Raw genomic sequence first — 7,281 nt, 5'->3', positions numbered from 1 at the left:
AGAGAATTGAGGGACATTTTACAGACACAGAAATGTTAAGCAATTTGCCTAAGCTCTGTCCTCCATTGCACTCTGAGAAGGCACTAATGTTTTTTCTCCCTCATATAGGTAAACCCTTTCCATGTAAGCTGGCTATTTTTTGAGGTACTAGTTTGAAATATCCTTTCAAATAACTATCATTATTTAGGTTTACAAAAGATAAAACAATACCTAATGATCAATTCCAAGTTCTCCATTATAGTGAGATTTGAGATTACATTCTTTAAAATGTATCGATTTATCAAATGCAAATAAAGAACTTCTACGTGCCAGACACCATTGCAGTAGAGTTGGCCACTGAGGAGCTAACAATCCACCAAAGAATCGCCATGAGTAAGTATAACAAAGAGGTGGTCAGATAAATCATTTCCAAGCAAATGCTTTCTTAATTCACTGAGTTTAGATATTTTTAAACATTGAATGTATTTGTTTTCCTAAGTTTTGTCATTCTTGGCTGGGGTCAAAAATAAACGTCTGTTTCCTTATTTAATGTTTTCTTTACCAACCTGCTCACCACCAGTGGTTGTTTCAATTAACCAACTGTTATATAATCTAGCTTAAAAGAAGGGCCAGGCCTGGTGGCTCAAGCCTGTAATCCAAGCACTTTAGGAGGCAGAGGCAGGAGGATCACTTGAGCCCAGTGGTTTGAGATGAGCCTGGGAAATGTGGTGAAACCTCGTCTCTACAAATAATACAAAAATTAACCAGGCCTGGGGGCTTGCACTTGTAGTTCAGGCTACTAGGGAGGCTGAGGTGGGAGGATCACCTGAGCCCCAGGAGGTCAAGGCTACAGTGAGCTGAAATCACACCACTGCACTCCAGCCTGTGTGACAGGGATTGTAAAGGAGAAAAACCACTGAACAATTTAATCCAAGGACTATTAATGGTTTTACTATTATATGGTGAATGAATGAATAACTATGGTAAAACTAACTGAATTATAGACTCAGCGTCTGCTCAGTTCCAGAGAGTTGAACCACAAAATACTTTCCACTTCATGAGTAATATTTTTACTAATACATGGAATTCACTTTTTCTGCGTGAAGGATTTCAAGTAATACAATGTCTGTAATAGCACTGACTAGCTCTTTTCTGACAAGTTTTCTCAGTAGCAATTTGAGGTTTAATAAACTGTAAACCCTGGTAAGCCAACAATGTATTGCAATGGTAGTAAGAAATAAATATTCATTTAATTCAATAAAGTAACTCTTCAATGTTATTTTTATATTGGCCAAATATTTAAGCAAGAATAAGAATAAACAACTAAAAAAATCCAATGCAATAAAATAAATAGTAAACTTTCTGCTTATTTTTCAATACTTGTCAACTTTTATCAATGTGCAGGTCCTATAAAAATAAAAAAAAATAGTAATAGTTTCCAAACTATATACTCAAAATACAAAGCAAAAAATCAGATATTCTCAAAGAAAAATAATACAAATATATTCATTATGAAGGTATATATTTCTAATATTCAAAGGGAAGATATATAGATGTCTGAGCGTGCTAAACTGTAGTCTCCCATAAAAGAAATGAGTCTTGAACATCCCAGACTTAAAGGAAAGGATAAGGTTTAAAAGTAGATACTAAAATTATTTGAATTGCATTAGGACAAAAGAAAAGATACATAGAAAAGAGGGAAACATTACTTATGTGAGTATACTTAGTATACTTAGCACCCAAATCTTGATTTCTAAACAATGTCTTCACTAGAATAAATCAAGGCATTTTGGGAAAGAAACTAGGGCTGGATCAGAGAAAGTGAACCTGAGATATATCTCATGCCAAAAATTAAAGCATGCTAAAAAAAAAAATCATGGAGATGTATCAGAAGGAAACAGGAACCAGCTTGAGAGGGCTCTTTTTACTTAACACCATAACGGCTAGTTATCATTTTATAGATTAGAAAGCAGAGGCTCAGAGAAGGATGTCACTGCAACAGTAAGCAAAAGAACTGGGACTTGAGCATGGGCATTTCTTACTCTAAACATAATGTTATTAACCACTGCCATGTGTTAACCTACTTAGCAAGCAAAAAGAAATAGGAAAAATGAACTCTTTTAATTTTGTGTGATTTTTTTACTTTGAAATAATTTCAAGCACACCTAGAGGTAAGAATACTACAAAAGAGAGAATAATTAAACAAATGTGATAAAATATTAACAATTGAGGGATATGGGAGAAGAATATTATAGAGTTCCATGTATTTCCTTGTAACTTTTAGGTATGTTTAAAATTATTTCAAAAGTCACAAAAAATTTTAAATATGTATTTTTACACATTTTTTTCCTTAATCTGAATCATTAGAGAGTAAATTTTTTTTCAGATATGGTGCCTCTGGTCTCTAAGTACTTCAGTGTATATTTCCTAACAGTAAGAACATTCTCTTTTATAACCACAGTACAGTTGTCAGAATCAGGGAGCTAATACTGATATAATACTATTATTAAATCTGTAGGCCTTATACAAATTTTACGAATTGTTCTCAATAATGTCCTTAAAACCCAAGAACTATTACAATCCAGAATCTTGTAATCCAGGGTCATATATTGCACTTAGCTGCCATGTCTCTTTAATCTCCTTAATCTGAAATAGTTCTTTTTCTGTCTTTCACAACCTTCCCCATGGCAGGCCAGTTACTTTGTAGAATGCTCCTCAATTTTTGTTTTTGTCTGATATTTCCTCATGATCAAATTCAGACTGCACATTTTTGGTAAGAATGCCACAGAAGCTGTGTTGTTTCTTTTTCAGAATCAGAATGCACATGATGTCACTTTGTCTCATTGTTGGTGACTTTTAACTGATCATGTCATTAGATGGTTTCTATCAGGTTTTTCCACTGTAAATTTGATTTTTTTCTCTTTGTAATTTATACATAATTTGTGGGGAAATAACTTGAGGCTATATAAATATCCTGCTCCTTATCAAACTGCTACATAATAGGTTTAGTATTCATTAATAATTCTTGCCTGAATGAAATATCACCATGGTGGTTACCAAATAGTCATTTTAAACTCTCCTATTTCTTCTGCACCTTAGCTGGCATTATACTATAAAGAACGGATTTTCCTTTTTCCCCATTTATTTACATCAATATATACTCATAAGTCCTTATTTTATTCTATAGATTAAATCCATTATTATTGTTATTTTGATGCTCAAATTTTTCCAAATTTGACCAGTGTAGCCCTTTCAAGCTGCTTCCTGTATCCTTCTGAAACAGCTCCATGATTTTTTCAGCATGCTTTAATTTTTGGCATGAGATTATATCTTAGGTTCACTTTCTCTGATCCAGCCCTAGTTTCTTTCCCAACACACCTTGATTTATTCTAGTGAAGATATTGTTTATAAATCAAGATTTGGGTACTAAGTATACTCACTACTACTGGGATATCATTGTTTTGGGCCCTTTTAGAGCACAGAGCTGGGAAATGTATGTATGTGTGTTTGTATATACACACATACATAGGTAGATGAGAGGACAGATGGATGGATAGATAAACTTGATAGAAGATGGACAGATAGGTGATAAACAGAGATAGTTCGATAGATGATAGACAGATAGAACAAGCTATAAATTCATACTGGTATCTTCAATCCCAATCCAACATCACAGGATTCACTCTAATCTTTTCCCAATCCATGGCTTTCTGTCAACAATGAGAAATCGGACTTCTTTTACACTCAATTTATTTGTTTGCCCAATCCTTAAAAACACATAAAATAGTACCATACTACTGACTTACAACATCCCAAACAACAGTGCTACTTATTAAAGTTCAATATTTATGTATAGTTCTTTTGATCTTTATTCCTGGGTTAAGTTTCCAAAATACTGTATCAAAGAATAACTTGGGTCCATTGCCCTCACCTTCAATGTGACTGTATTTTTTGTTTGAAATAGTTTCACTTGTTTCTGTTTGTATTCCATTTTAAATTCCTCTGATTTTTAGTAGATTTACTTTATTTTGTGGGTTTAGTTTGAGTATGCAAAATATTAACAAGATTACAAAAGTTAAAACTGTATGAAAAATTATACTTAGGGAGGCATCACTGTCTCATTCTCAACTCCTGATTTTCACTCATTCCTAGTAAGTAACCAATCTTTTTGGTTTCTGGGTTTTTCATCCCTGCATTTCATTTTGCAAAAATACACAGACACATGTATATTTTCTTGTGTCTCCTCTCTCTTACCCAAAAGATAGCATGCTATATATACTTCATACAATTTTAACTTTGCTTTCCCAACTTAACAATACGTTCTGCAAATCACCTCGGATCAGTCTTAGAGATCTTTTTCTTTCAAACCTCCATAGTACTTCATTCCGTAAATGTGCCATAGTTAATTTAGCCAACCTCCTATGGATGGACATTTAGGTTGTTCCTAACATTGTACAATTATAAACAATGCTTCAATAAATGCATGTGTATATAAAAATTTCCATATAGAGATATATTTTCAGGGTAAATACTCAGAAGTGGAATTGCTAGGTCAAAAGGTAATAGCATATGTAATTTTGTTAGATAATGTCAAATTTTCCTCTATAAGTTTTGTACCAATTTTTATTCCTACCAGGAATGAATGAAAGTTTTATCCCACATCTTGCCAGTAGAATATGTTGCCAAGATTTTTGAATTCTTGCTTATCTGATGTCAGAAATTATATTAGTATAATTTTACTTTCTCATATTCTCATTTCTCATATTATGAGTAATACTGAGCATAATTCCTTATGTTTAAGAGCCATCTATGTATTTAGATATGTTTTTTATATAATATACATATTATAGAATATATGATGTTAGAAGTTAGGATAATGATTTCTCTCAGAGAAAGACAAATGGTGACTGGCAGCAAAATGTAAAAATTCAACAAGCTCATGATATGTGCACTTTTTGAATATATTTCATGAAAAGATTATTTTTAATAATGAATGTCTTTCAAATACAAGAAGAAATTAAAAGGGATTAAAGAAAATATAATCAATCAAAAGGAAGTTTGGTAATAAGAGAGAAAGGCAAAATTTAATCTTATGAATGTCATTAAAAAATTCAAACAAGGCTGGGCGCGGTGGCTCACGCCTGTAATCCCAGCACTTTGGGAGGCCGAGGTGGGTGGATCACGAGGTCAAAAGATCGAGACCATCCTGGTCAACATGGTGAAACCCCATCTCTACTAAAAATACAAAAAATTAGCTGGACATGGTGGCGCATGCCTGTAATCCCAGCTACTCAGGAGGCTGAGGCAGGAGAATTGCCTGAACCCAGGAGGCGGAGGTTGCGGTGAGCCGAGATTGCGCCATTGCACTCCAGCCTGGGTAACAAGTGCGAAACTCAGTCTCAAAAAAAAAAAAAAAAAAAAATTTAAAACAAAATAAAATGATAGGTGTTAAATCTATCACCCATCACAACAAATGAACATGGACTAAATTATCCAATCAAAAGAGAGACAGTAGCAATTTGGATAGAATACACAGTATATACCTATACGGTATTTACAAAAGCATTGGTTTTTAGATAATGGCCATCCTAACATAGATAAGGTTTTAAAAATATTTTAAAGTGGTTTTGATTTGCACTTCCCTGATAATGAGTAATGTTCAGCATCTTTTCATATACTTATTGGCCATTTGTATGTCTTCTTTGGAGAAATGTCTATTCAAATCCTTTGTCCAGTTTTTCTTTTTTTAATTTACTACTGCTCTGCAAAGGTTTAGACTTTTTAATATGGTTATTTGCTTTTTGCTATTGAGTTGAAGTAGTTCTTTATATATTTTAGATATTGACCCCTAATCAGATAAGTGGTCTGCAAATATTTTCTTCCACTTAATAGGTTGGCTTTTCATTATGTTAAATGTTTCCTCTGCTTGAAGAAACTTTTTAATGTAGTCCCATTTGTCTATTTTCATTTTTGTTGCCTGTGCTTTCAGTGACATATCCAAGAAATCACTGCCAAGACTAATGTCACAAAGTTTTCCCCTATGTTTTCTTCGAGGAGTTTCACAGTTTCAGATTTTACATTTAAGTCTTTAATCCATTTTGAGTTGAATTTTGTACACAGTGTAAGATAAAGGTCTCATTTCATTCTTTTACATATGGAATCCACTTTTCCCAACACTGTTTTGTTAAAAACCTAGTCTTTCCCCATCGTGTATTCTTTGTACCCTTGTTATAAATCAGTTGACCATATATGTGTGGGATTATTTCTGGACCCTCTATTCTGTTGCGTTGCTATACGTGTCTGTCTTTATGTGAGTACCATACTATGTTAATTACTGTAGCTTTGTAATAAACTTTGAAATCAAGAAGTGTTATGACTACAGTTTTGTTCTTTCTAAAGATAGTTTAGGGTATTTGGGGTCCTTTGTGGATTTTAAGATTTTTTTTTTCTATTTCTATTTAAAAAACCATTGGATTCTTGATAAGAATTAAATACAACCTGTAGATTGGCTTAAGTGGTATTAAAATTTTAACAATATTAAATCTTCCACTCTAGGAAAATTGGATGTCTTTATGTTTTTTTTTTTCAGCAATGTTTTGTAATTTTCAGGATTTAAGTCTTTTATCTATTTGGTTGTTAAGGATTTTATTCTTTTGATGCAGATTGTAAATCAGATTGTTTTCTCTAATTCCCTTTCACATAGTTCACTGTTGGTGTTTAGAGACAAAACTTATTTTTGTATTTTGATTTTTATCCTGCAATATCATTAAATACATTTGTTAGCTCTATCAGTTGGGGCTTTTAATTTTTTTATTGATACAGAATAATTTGCATATTTATGAGATATTTTAATACATGCCTACAATGTTTAATGATCAAATCATGGTATTTAGGATATGCATCAACTTGAACATTTATCATTTCTTTCTGTTGGGAACATTTCATTTCTCTTCTAGACAATCTATCGTTATTAGCTATGATTAGTAGTCACCTTAGGGTGCTATCAAAACTTATTCCTTCTAACTTTAGTTTTGAACCCATTAACCAATTTCTCTGCATCTCCTATCCCTTCCCAGCCGCTGTGAACTATGATTCCATTCTCTACCTTCATGTGATAAACATTTTTAGTTCCCATTTATAGATAAGAGCATGTGATACTGTCTTTCTGTACCAGCTTGTTTCACTTAAGATAATGTCCTGTCTCTATCTCTTTCCCTCTCTCTTAAAAAAAGTAGGAAATGTAAACTAAGTGAAAGAAATTAAGCAATAGTTAAGCAATGGAGCATTGATTATTTCCTTAGA

Source organism: Aotus nancymaae, unplaced genomic scaffold, assembly GCF_030222135.1.
Source record: "Aotus nancymaae isolate 86718 unplaced genomic scaffold, 86718_ANA_hifiasm-v0.15.2.pri h1tg000108l, whole genome shotgun sequence".
Lineage (NCBI taxonomy): Eukaryota > Metazoa > Chordata > Mammalia > Primates > Aotidae > Aotus > Aotus nancymaae.
This window is presented reverse-complemented; position numbering follows the sequence as displayed.